The sequence below is a fragment of the Oncorhynchus masou genome, unplaced genomic scaffold (genome assembly GCF_036934945.1).
Source record: "Oncorhynchus masou masou isolate Uvic2021 unplaced genomic scaffold, UVic_Omas_1.1 unplaced_scaffold_2341, whole genome shotgun sequence".
NCBI lineage: Eukaryota > Metazoa > Chordata > Actinopteri > Salmoniformes > Salmonidae > Oncorhynchus > Oncorhynchus masou.
The window spans coordinates 54,020-67,997 of NW_027008803.1; the positions used below are offsets into that span (position 1 = coordinate 54,020).

General features: G+C 41.8%; 1 long non-coding RNA gene across 1 annotated transcript; it reads right to left on the minus strand.

Moving 5' to 3' along the window:
- Window positions 1–6,458: 6,458 nt before the first annotated feature.
- LOC135533369 (uncharacterized) lies at window positions 6,459–8,537 on the minus strand. The gene is made up of 2 exons (XR_010454484.1): window positions 7,184–8,537; window positions 6,459–6,862 (listed from the first exon to the last, which is right to left on the minus strand). It is a non-coding gene; the product is annotated as an uncharacterized LOC135533369 (long non-coding RNA).
- Between the last annotated feature and the right edge of the window lie 5,441 nt (window positions 8,538–13,978).

Genomic DNA, 13,978 nt, shown 5'->3' on the forward strand with positions numbered 1-13,978 from the left:
CTACTACTAACAGGCCTACTACTACTATTACTACTACTAACAGGCCTACTACTACTACTACTACTACTACTAACAGGCCTACCACTAGTACTACTACTACCAACAGGCCTACTACTAATACTACCAACAGGCCTACTACTACTACTACTAACAGGCCTAGTGCTACTACTACTACTACTAACAGGCCTAGTGCTACTACTACTACTACTAACAGGCCAAGTGCTACTACTACTACTACTAACAGGCCTACTACTACTACTACTAACAGGCCTAGTGCTACTACTACTACTACTAACAGGCCTAGTGCTACTACTACGACTACTAACAGGCCAAGTGCTACTACTACTACTAACAGGCCTACTACTACTACTACTACTACTACTAACAGGCCTACTACTACTATTACTAACTGGCCTACTACTACTATTACTAACAGGTCTACTACTACTAACACTACTACTACTACTACTACTAACAGGTCTACTACTACTACTACTAACACTACTACTACTACTACTAACAGGCCTACTACTACTACTACTACTACTACTACTAACAGGCCTACTACTACGACTACTAACAGGCCTACTACTACTACTACTACTACTGCTACTACTACTACTACTAACAGCCCTACTACTACTACTACTACTAACAGGCCTACTACTACTACTAACAGGCCTACTACTAACAGGCCTACTACTAACAGGCCTACTACTAACAGGCCTACTACTACTACTACTACTAACAGGCCTACTACTACTACAAACAGGCCTACTACTACTACTAACAGCCTACTACTAACAGGCCTACTACTACTACAAACAGGCCTACTACTACTAACAGGCCTACTACTACTACTACTAACAGGCCTACTACTATTACAAACAGGCCTACTACAACTACTAACAGGCCTACTACTACTACTACTACTACTACTACTAACAGGCCTACAACTAACAGGCCTACTACTACTACTACTACTACTAACAGGCCTACTACTACTACTAATACTACTAACAGGCCTACTACTACTACTACTACTACAAACAGGCCTACTACTACTACTACTACTACTAACAGGCCTACTACTAACAGGCCTACTACTACTACTACTACTAACAGGCCTACTACTAACAGGCCTACTACTACTACTACTACTACAAACAGGCCTACTACTAACAGGCCTACTACTACTACTACTACTACTAACAGGCCTACTACTAACAGGCCTACTACTACTACTACTACTACTAACAGGCCTACTACTACTACTACTACTACAAACAGGCCTACTACTACAAACATGCCTACTACTACTACTACTACTACTACTAACAGGCCTACTACTAACAGGCCTACTACTACTACTACTACTAACAGGCCTACTACTACTACTACTACTACTAACAGGCCTACTACTAACAGGCCTACTACTACTACTACTACTACAAACAGGCCTACTACTAACAGGCCTACTACTACTACAAACAGGCCTACTACTACTACTACTACTACTAACAGGCCTACTACTACTACAAACAGGCCTACTACTACTACTACTACTACTAACAGGCCTACTACTACTAACAGGCCTACTACTACTACTACTACTACAAACAGGCCTACTACTACTAACAGGCCTACTACTACTACTACTACTACTAACAGGCCTACTACTACTAACAGGCCTACTACTACTACTACTACTACAAACAGGCCTACTACTACTACTCTACTACTAACAGGCCTACTACTACTACTACTAACAGGCCTACTACTACTACTACTACTACTAACAGGCCTACTACTACTACTACTACTACTAACAGGCCTACTACTACTAACAGGCCTACTACTACTACTACTACTACTAACAGGCCTACTACTACTACTACTACTACTAACAGGCCTACTACTACTAACAGGCCTACTACTACTACTACTACTACAAACAGGCCTACTACTACTAACAGGCCTACTACTACTACTACTACTACTAACAGGCCTACTACTACTACTACTACTACTAACAGGCCTACTACTACTAACAGGCCTACTACTACTACTACTACTACAAACAGGCCTACTACTACTACTACTACTACAAACAGGCCTACTACTACTACTACTACTACTACTAACAGGCCTACTACTAATAATAATTATACAGCCTACACTTTCCATACGTAATATACAGCTTAAAATGCACACAGCATCACAAATAATTATCAAAATTATGAAAGCAAAAAATATAAATATACAGTTGAATTTGGAAGTTGGAACACCTTAGCCAAATACATTTAAACTCAGTTTTTCACAATTCCTGACATTTTATCCAAGTTAAAATTCCCCGTCTTCGGTCAGTTAGGATCACCACTTTATTTTAAGAATGTGAAATGTCAGAATAAAAGCAGAGAGAATTATTTATTTCAGTTTTAATTTATTTCATCACATTCCCAGTGGGTCAGAAGTTTACATACACTCAATTAGTATTTGGTAGCATTGCCTTTACATTGTTTAACTTAGGTCAAACGTTTCAGGTAGCCTTCCACAAGCTTCCCACAATAAGTTGGGTGAATTTTGGCCCATTCCTCCTGACAGAGCTGGTGTAACTGAGTCAGGTTTGTAGACCTCCTTGCTCACACACGCTTTTTCAGTTCTGCCCACAAATTGTCTATAGGTTTGAGGTCAGGGCTTTGTGATGGCCACTCCATTACCTTGACTTTGTTGTCCTTAAGCCATTTTGCCACAACTTTGGAAGTATGCTTGGGGTCATTGTCCATTTGGAAGACCAATTTGCAACCAAGCTTTAACTTCCTGACTGATGTCTTGAGATGTTGCTTCAATATATCCACATTATTTTCCTACCTCATGATGCCATCTATTTTGTGAGGTGCACCAGTCCCTCCTGCAGCAAAGCACCCCCACAACATGATGCTGCCACCACCGTGCTTCACGTTTGGGATGGTGTCCTTCGGCTTGCAAGCCTCCCCCTTTTTCCTCCAAACATAACATTATGGCCAAACAGTTCTATTTTTGTTTCATCAGACCAGAGGACATTTCTCCAAAAAGTACTATCTTTGTCCCCATGTGCATTTGCAAACCGTAGTCTGGCTTTTTTATGGCGGCTTTGGAGCAGTGGCTTCTTCCTTGCTGAGCGGCCTTTCAGGTTATGTCGATATAGGACTCGTTTTACTGTGGATATAGATACTTTTGTACCCGTTTCCTCCAGCATCTTCACAAGGTCCTTTGCTGTTGTTCTGGGATTGAGTTGCACTTTTCGCACCGAAGTACGTTCAACTCTAGGAGACAGAATGCGTCTCCTTTCTGAGCGGTATGACGGCTGCGTGGTCCCATGGTGTTTATATGTGCGTACTATTGTTTGAACAGATGAACATGGTATCTTCAGGCATTTGGAAATTGCTCCCAAGAATGAACCTGTCACCAAGGAGCAGCGTACATAGAGTTCCACATCTTTATTACTGAGGGAAACTTCCAAACAAAAGAGAAAAACAAACAACAACCCGTGACAATAGAGGTGTTACATGCACTAACTCAAAACAATATCCCACAAAACACAGTGGGGAAATGGCTGCCTAAATATGATCCCCAATCAGAGACAACGATAAACAGCTGCCTCTGATTGGGAACCATACCAGGCCAACATAGAAATAAACAACCTAGACTAGAACACCCCCCTACCTAGTCACACCCCGACCTAACCAAAATAGAGAATAAAAATGCGAACTTTGGTCAGGGCGTGACAGAACCAGAGGTCTACAATTTGTGGAGGTCTACAATTTGTTTTCTGAGGTCTTGTCTGATTTTCTCAAGATGTCAAGCAGAGGCACTGAGTTTGAAGGTCGGCCTTGAAATATGTCCACAGGTACACCTCCAATTGACTCAAATTATGTCAATTAGCCTATCAGAATCTTCTAAAGCCATGACATCATTTTCTGGAATTTTCCAAGCTGTTTAAAGGCACAGTCAACTTAGTGTATGTAAACTTCTGACCCACTGGAATTGTGATACAGTGAAATAATCTGTCTGTAAACAATTGTTGGAAAAATTACTTGTGTAATGCACAAAGTAGATGTCCTAACCGACTTTCCAAAACTATAGTTTGTTAACAAGAAATTTGTGGAGTGGTTGAAAAACGAGTATTAACAACTCCAACCTAAGTACATGTAAACTTCCGACTTCAACTGTATCTCTGGAGGTAGCTCATCTGACCCAACCATCCCCCAGGACACAAGGGCCTACATAAGAGGTTAGTTATTCAAATGAATTATATACAGTGGGGCAAAAAAGTATTTAGTCAGCCACCAATTGTGCAAGTTCTCCCACTTAAAAAGGTGAGAGAGGCCTGTAATTTTCATCATAGGTACACTTCAACTATGCCAGTAAAATTGAGGGGAAAAAATCCAGAAAATCACATTGTAGGATTTTTAATGAATTTATTTGCAAATTATGATGGAAAATAAGTATTTGGTCACCTACAAACAACCAAGATTTCTGGCTCTTACAGACCTGTAACTTCTTCTTTAAGAGGCTCCTCTGTCCTCCACTCGTTATCTGTATTAATGGCACCTGTTTGAACTTGTTATCAGTATAAAAAACACCTGTCCACAACCTCAAACAGTCACACTCCAAACTCCACCATGGCCAAGACCAAAGAGCTGTCAAAGGACACCAGAAACAAAATTGTAGACCTGCACCAGGCTGGGAAGACTGAATCTGCAACAGGTAAGCAGCTTGGTTTGAATAAATCAACTGTGGGAGCAATTATTAGGAAATGGAAGACATACAAGACCACTGATAATCTCCCTCGATCTGGGGCTCACGCAAGATCTCACCCCGTGAGGTCAAAATGATCACAAGAACGGGATGCAAAAATCCCCGAACCACACGGGGGGACCTAGTGAATGACCTGCAGAGAGCTGGGACCAAAGTAACAAAGCCTACCATCAGTAACACACTACGCCACCAGGGACTCAAATCCTGCAGTGCCAGACGTGTCCCCCTGCTTAAGCCAGTACATGTCCAGGCCCGTCTGAAGTTTGCTAGAGAGCATTTGGATGATCCAGAAGAAGATTGGGAGAATGTCATATGGTCAGATGAAACCAAAAGATAGAGATTGAGATAAACTTTTGTTATTGACCAAATACTTATTTTCCACCATAATTTGCAAATACATTAATTAAAAATACTACAATGTGGTTTCCTGGATTTTTTTTCTCATTTTGTCTGTCATAGTTGAAGTGTACCTATGATGAAAATTACAGGCCTCCCTCATCTTTTTAAGCAGGAGAACTTGCACAATTGGTGGCTGACAAAATACTTTTTTCTGTGTTTTTCTGTTTTTCCATTTCTATGTTTAGCCTGATATGGTTCTCAATCAGAGGCAGCTGTTTATCATTGTCCCTGATTGAGAACCATATTTAGGTAGCCTGGGTTTCACTGTTGGTTTGTGGGTGTTTGTTTCCGTGTGAAGTGTTTGTCGCCACACGGTACTGGTTCGGTTGGATTATGTCGTTTATTGTTTTTGTTTCATAGTGTTATTTCATAGTGTTCAGTGCTTTTCTTATTAAAATCGTCATGAACACTTACCACGCGGCATCTTGGTCCGATCCTTACTCCTCTTCAGACGAAGAGGAGGAAATCTGCCATTACAGTACTCTTGATACTCCAGATTTTTCATAGTGGGTTAGTGTAGAACACCAAAATTGTTCATTTTCATTACAGAAGGATGATTAAGACACCTTGTCAGCTGCCACAGAGAGTGAAGATACAGAGAGGCCTGTTGAGGTTTACACCTTAAAAATAACATCTAACAGTTGATGATAGTGTTTTATCATAAAACTTGCAAATTCTGTTTCTCTAACAAAACATTGCTGGAAATTACAATGAGGAAGAGGGTCCATCCACCTCCACAGCACAACTTACCTCAGTAAGATGTTGTTCAGTATTGGCCCATGACTAACAATGAAACTAAGTAGACGTGGCACAGTGAAATTCTTAGGGCCAATAACCGAAAGGTTGCAAGTTCGAATCTCCGAGCTAACAAGGTAAAAATCTGTTGTTCTGTCCCTGAACAAGGCAATTAACCCACTGTTTCTAGGCCGTCATTGTAAATAGGTTGTTCTTAACTGACTTGCCTAGTTAAATAAAGGTCATAACATTTTTTTAAATCTGTCATTTTGTGTTCCTATAGCTGCCTGTGAAACAGCTGTATATTGTGTACTTAGAGAAACACATTGAACATTTTAATTTAGAAATTGACCACCTTAGGCTGCAGATGCAAAGGATAAAAATATAAACACAACTGCTGGAACATCCGTTAAAGGTGGATGAGGTGCCCACAGGTAGATGATATTACTTGTTTGAACAACAAAAAATATTAACTACTGTACTACATTTGTACTTGCAGGAAATTAAGAAGACTTCATAAAAAGAAAGGCATATAGTCTTTATTTGACACTGGGGAGGTGAAGGATCAATCAGAAATGATGGCAGCATATTGTGTCTGACTACTCTTCCATTTTGTCCATTTTGTGCGTTAGCGGGGTGGTCAGGATCGTTCACTGTTGAGTAGGACATTGTTCTCCTCTAATTGTGGCAATGTTGAGGAGAATCACACATGCCACAATAATGTCACATGCCTTTTCTGGGGTGACCCTGAGCCTACGAAGACACTGGAACCGGGCCTTGAGCATCCCAATGGCCATCTCTGCCCTGGCTCATGTCCTGCAGTGAGCCAAGTTATAACGTTGCTGCGGGCCGGGCTCAGGATCAGGGGTCAGCAAATAGGGCTGGCAGGGGTACCCTCTGTCACTGAGCAGGTAACCATCCAACTCTCCTATGAGAATACGAGGATACAGTTTACATTTTCATTTGCAATAGGAGGACACAAAATATTGATTAAAGTAGGATATAGCTATATATATATATATATATATATATAAACTCACAACGGCAAATCTAGCGCTCAGTGTACACACAAAAAAATCTTGCACAGACATAATCTCCTTCATTTACTGAAGGATCTGTGATCGGAATATGAGTGCCATCTATGCAGTCAATCACACCCGGAAACTCTAAAATATATCAAACTAACTGATTAGTGCTTCAAGTCTCAAAGCTTCATACTAAATAAATAAATAATTTCTTAGACTGATACCTGCAATTTTGTGGAATTCTTATTTGATGGTCTGTGACTTGGGAACACCACAAAAGTGTACAGTAAACGTTTCAGTGCTAGAGTCACATTTCTGACAGCCCGACAGACGGTTGCATTGAAATATTCTCACTGCCACCGATATAGAAAACTCCCGTTGGCAAAAAAACAACAAAGTGCAAAACAAAGAATTTGTTCCGAACTGAGAGCATGTCAACAATGTGTCATATGAACGATATGAGGGCTGAGAATATTGTTCAGATGATTGATCGATTGTGCAGAAAAATGGAAATGCTGAAATATAATCATCAGGGAATGATTAAACATCCAAGCATGGTCTGATCACCCTCTCCCGACAGAGATTTCTGCGTAGTATTTGTGCTTCAATATGAACTGGCTCTTCAAGAAAAGGACACGCCATGTCTGACACCTCCTTCAGTCTGCAGGCTTCAGCTAAAGGGGAGGAGAAACTGCCAGTGAGCAGGTTAGCTTCACGGAGTATGTTGCCATAATAACTGACTCAAGAGTTAAATTGAACTGGCTTTGGGAAACGGAAAACCGAGTTTCCTTGAACTCTGAGTTTTGTAAGAATGTGCTATTTCTTATGCAAATGACCAGCTTACTGCTATTGCCTTGCTGACAACACATAGCAACGTATTTTCACAGACTCACTTAAATCATCCACAACACTGTCAAAATAGGATACATCCTAGCCACAGGTGCTAGCCTTCAGTTCGGCCACAACATCCAGTGAGGACACGAACGCACACACATTACACACTAACTACCGAGGACATACAGATAAGACTCCTACACACATTGGCAGGGAGAAACAGAATAGGGAGAGACAACCTTGATTTAGAGACAAGCACACACACATAATCTCCCTCTTAGCTGAACATTGTGTGACGGGGAACGGCACGACGAGACTCAGAAGGATGACGCACGGCTCAACAGGACCAATCCAAGAAGACAACACCTCAACTGTGACCAACCAGAACTTCCAGACTCAACCTACTTTCTGTACTGTATATAACATGCTTGCACTCTGTTATCGGAGCTTCTTTCTGATGGTTCCTTAGGAGCCGAATGAACGGGCCCGTATACGCTGTACCAGATATCTTTACTCTGAATAAACTGCCACATGTTATACCTTTATCTCCTCGTCCGAATCGATCCTTGACCGACTCGCCTACCTGTGTCTCTCACTTTTATCAACAGTTTTCAGTAAACCCGCTTTCTAAAACAGGGCCCTGGTTTCCCCAATTTATTCCCTTCTCATGTTTTAACGTTTTCTAGGTAGTATTTCCAGCGAAACCCCCCGCAATCAGGTTCAGCAATAATCTTTCAACGTCCAACTTCTCAGTTATTGTTTTCATACCGTCGAGGGGCGGGGGCAGGTGCTTTCCAAACGGGTCACGTAGCATTACTGTAGGACCACACCCACCACGTATTTATTCCAAAACACGTGTCAACACAAAGACTCAAGTCCCTGCCTGCCATCAGGATTAAACCTGCTTTCAGAGGGCATAACCCACAAACTTGCTTTCAAAAGAAACATTCTGCTAACCAGTGTTTCTCTTTCTTTGTTTATGGTCCTGCATAGCCAAACATCCCTGGCTGTGATGTGTTCAGTATGAGCACACTAAAGCAAAACAATTTGCCCATGAAAAATTACATCTGTTTTTGTAGGGCAAGTTCAGGGAGGCATATCTAGGCTAAAATTCCAATTGTACATTACTCCTTTTGTCACGTCTTATCAAGGTGGGTGGAATCAGGCGCAGAGAGCAGATAGTGATATGACAGTTTATTCTCCAGCGAACAAAAAACACGGTCAACCCAACACACACAGGGTGAACAATCCAACACAGGATCAAAGACAGACCGGAGAATAACAACACAAGAACTACACCGACTGACATGAAGCATACAAATAACAATCCCGCACTAAACAAGGGAGGGACAACCTACTACATATACAGACACTAATTAACTAAACAACACACAGGTGAAACCAATCAGACAAAACCAACAGACACACGAAAAGGGATCGGTAGTGGCTCGTTGGACGGTGACGACGAACGCTGAGCACCGCCTGAACAGGCAGGAGAGCCAACCTCGGCGGAAGTGGTGTCACCTTTACTGCAGGTAGTCTAGTGGTTAGAGTGTTAGGCCAGTAACCAAATGGATGCTGGATTGAATCCCCGAGCTGCAAGGTAAAAATGTGTCTTTCTGCAACCTAAACAAGGCAGTTAACCCACTGTTCCCAGTTAACCCACTTTAGGCTGTCATTGTATTAATAATTTGTTCTTAACTTACTTGCCTAGTTAAATAAAGGATAATTTAAAAAATATATTTTCTAAATTACAAAACATTTTCCAGTGACTGAACTACACTATGGAAAGGGACACAGGTGTACACACACACCATTCAAATTATTTTAAAACTACCATCATCCCATCTCCCTTCATTTAAGTAACCTAATTACTGATTGGAAATGTTTTATTAAAAAAAATATATATGTTTCACCTTTATTTAACCAGGTAGGCTAGTTGAGAACAAGTTCTCATTTACAACTGCGACCTGGCCAAGATAAAGCATACAACTGTACAAATGAATGTCAAGGCACCCTTTTGTTCACTGGTCCAATCATGTCAAATCAGTGATTAAAGGAAGGGCGGAGGGATGGATGCACTTTTAAGAAATAAGAACAGGGCTGAAAGACCAAGTCTCGTTTTCACTTTGCTTTTATTTGGAACAAACAATTAACTATCTTGAAAAATAAAATAAAAATGAGATTTGCCAAATCCATTTGAAAATGCAGTGTGAGGGGCAGTACACTTCATAACAAGCCAACAGTAAAAATGTCACTCCCCACGGTATCCTGCTCCTGAAATCTGCTCCTGCCTTCATCCCAGTCAACAGCACCAGAGCATTGGGGTAGGTGCATGTCTGACATCAACATGTACGTAATTACAATGATAATTGAATATGGTCAATAAAAATAAAATATCCCATAAATATACTGTTGACACATAGGCCATGGTGTAATGAAATGTTTTGCCTTGTGTGGTAGTAGGTCTTGTGGGTTTTCACACTCATTGTCATAACCACACCTATAACACAAAATGCAGTATGTCACAACAGGTCTAAAAATGTGTCATAATGCTGTTATGACCATATTATAAAAGTTTATGACACGTTATATCAGCGGTTATGACATATTATGACTTGGTTATGACCGTGTCATAATGTGTTGTGACGCTGGGTGTCAAGTAAAATGTTTCCCAACTATTCAAACTGAACAGGACTCAGGAGATATGCTTCTTCAAAGTTTAGAATTTCAGTTGATTAATATAGCGCCTTCCCTTGGGCCAATCAGTGTCAGGGGCAATAACTCCATGTGCCACTAGAACAGATGGTATATACTATATACCATTACATTTACATTACATTTAAGTCATTTGGCAGACACTCTTATCCAGAGCGACTTACAAATTGGTGAATTCACCTTATGACATCCAGTGGAACAGCCACTTTACAATAGTGCATCTAAATCATTTAAGGGGGGGTGAGAAGGATTACTTTATCCTATCCTAGGTATTCCTTAAAGAGGTGGGGTTTCAGGTGTCTCCGGAAGGTGGTGATTGACTCCGCTGTCCTGGCGTCGTGAGGGAGTTTGTTCCACCATTGGGGGGCCAGAGCAGCGAACAGTTTTGACTGGGCTGAGCGGGAACTGTACTTCCTCAGTGGTAGGGAGGCGAGCAGGCCAGAGGTGGATGAACGCAGTGCCCTTGTTTGGGTGTAGGGCCTGATCAGAGCCTGGAGGTACTGCGGTGCCGTTCCCCTCACAGCTCCGTAGGCAAGCACCATGGTCTTGTAGCGGATGCGAGCTTCAACTGGAAGCCAGTGGAGAGAGCGGAGGAGCGGGGTGACGTGAGAGAACTTGGGAAGGTTGAACACCAGACGGGCTGCGGCGTTCTGGATGAGTTGTAGGGGTTTAATGGCACAGGCAGGGAGCCCAGCCAACAGCGAGTTGCAGTAATCCAGACGGGAGATGACAAGTGCCTGGATTAGGACCTGCGCCGCTTCCTGTGTGAGGCAGGGTCGTACTCTGCGGATGTTGTAGAGCATGAACCTACAGGAACGGGCCACCGCCTTGATGTTAGTTGAGAACGACAGGGTGTTGTCCAGGATCACGCCAAGGTTCTTAGCGCTCTGGGAGGAGGACACAATGGAGTTGTCAACCGTGATGGCGAGATCATGGAACGGGCAGTCCTTCCCCGGGAGGAAGAGCAGCTCCGTCTTGCCGAGGTTCAGCTTGAGGTGGTGATCCGTCATCCACACTGATATGTCTGCCAGACATGCAGAGATGCGATTCGCCACCTGGTCATCAGAAGGGGGAAAGGAGAAGATTAATTGTGTGTCGTCTGCATAGCAATGATAGGAGAGACCATGTGAGGTTATGACAGAGCCAAGTGACTTGGTGTATAGCGAGAATAGGAGAGGGCCTAGAACAGACCCCTGGGGGACACCAGTGGTGAGAGTGCGTGGTGAGGAGACAGATTCTCGCCACGCCACCTGGTAGGAACGACCTGTCAGGTAGGACGCAATCCAAGCGTGGGCCGCGCCGGAGATGCCCAACTCGGAGAGGGTGGAGAGGAGGATCTGATGGTTCACAGTATCGAAGGCAGCCGATAGGTCTAGAAGGATGAGAGCAGAGGAGAGAGAGTTAGCTTTAGCAGTGCGGAGCGCCTCTGTGATACAGAGAAGAGCAGTCTCCACTGCTATTTACCACATAGCAGTGGTAAAAGAGACCATCTGAGGATAATCAGCATAAAACAGAATCAATTGACTTGGTGTACAGAGAGAACAGGAGAGGGCCTAGTACAGAGCCCTGAGGAACAACAGTAGTGCGACCTCGTGGTGCAGACACTGGCCTTCTCCACCTCACCTGGTAGGAGCAACCTGCTAGGTAGAATGCAATACAGGAGTGTGCAGAGCCTGAGATGACCAGCCTTGAGAGGGTGGAGAGGAGGATCTGATGGTTCATTATGTTGAAGGCAGCAGAGAGATCTAGGCCACTATCGGAGATGTCAACAAAACCATCAACACCGGTCTGGTTACTGACTGACTGACACACCCACACACACACAGCAGTAAGGAGCTGCTCAGACTGCATGTCTCTCTGCTTTACTGACCAACCAGAAGACCCACAATGAGATGTTCAGAGTTGTCTTTCTGTGAAAAGCCAGACTGTCATTGTCCTCGTGTAATATAATGTAATAAATAGTAAAACAGTCCGCCTGTTTTCAGATCTACTTCATTATTTGGTGGCTTTGTATAGATTCAGGTTAGGGGAGCAATAGTCACCTGACCTGGTTTCTTCATATAGCATTTAGAAACGATTAAAATATGGTATTATAGTGACATTTATTTTGTTCCACATCAAGTCAATTTTAGTTGGAGCAGCAGAGAACACCTTAAAGGGGCAATCTGCAATTGGTACATCCATTTTTTGAAATTTTTATTAATGATATTTACTCATTGAATCTTGAAGAATATAATTTAAATGCCTCATGAGCTTAATTCAATTGTCCTACATAATCATAACCCCAAATTTAAGCTGGTTTTATTTCTGTTTGTTAACCATGTCATTGTAAACAATATCTTGGTTGGTCAGGTCTTTCATCCATAACTCTGTCTGTTAATTTGATAGTGGTTAGAATTATCCAGCCCCATTCCTAATCTTATTTCCATAACAGTGGCAGTGTGACCGCTTTGTTACTGTTTAAAGTGTACACAGTTAGGCCTATATGTAGTTATATGTGAGTATAAACATTCATATCTCTGGAAACCAAGTCATTCAATTAATCACAGATTGACACGTCACACAGCAATATGAATAAGAGCTTTACCTCAAATATTTAAGGAGTATGAAATACAGTTGACCATAGATTAACACACAGGGTCACATAGAATGTAAGAAATGCTACTTGTTTTAAACCCCAAGGTGCTACAATAAAAACACATCTAAGCAATAAGTAGTCAATTCTACAGCACAAAGACTACAGAGATCTGTAATACACTGAAATAAAAAGGTAAGATGTACAGCAGGGTGTCTAGGAAGGACATCAACTGTTAAAACATGGAATAGTAGTGAAATGTTTTTGTTCCCATTTGAAATAGATTTAAGTTGGACCAGCAGAGAACACCTTAAAGACCTTGAGTCCACACAGGTAGACCTATTCATTACTGTGAGTATGAACATCCATAGGCATAGAAACCAAGGACACGATTCAATGCAAATGGCAGAAGTTCAGCATTACAGCGTGATTGACATTTTTAAATGTCAATGTAATATTTCAGTTTTAATACATTTGCAAAAATGGTGCAGAACTGAAAAAGCTTGTGCGAGCAAGGAGGCCTACAAACCTGACTCAGTTACACCAGCTCTGTCAGGAGGAATGGGCCAAAATTCACCCAACTTATTGTGGGAAGCTTGTGGAATGCTATCTGAAACATTTGACCCAAGTAAAATAAATTAAAGGTAACTTCTGACCCACTGGGAATGTGATGAAATAAATAAAGAATTCTCTCTAGTATTCTGACATTTCACATTCTTAAAATAAAGTGGTGATCCTAACTGACCTAAGACAGTGATTTTTACTTGGATTAGATGTCAGGAATTGTGAAAAACTGAGTTTAAATGTATTTGGCTAAGGTGTATGTAAACATATGACTTCAACTGTAAGTAATCTACACAAATCTATAACTACATTTATAACATGAAGAATG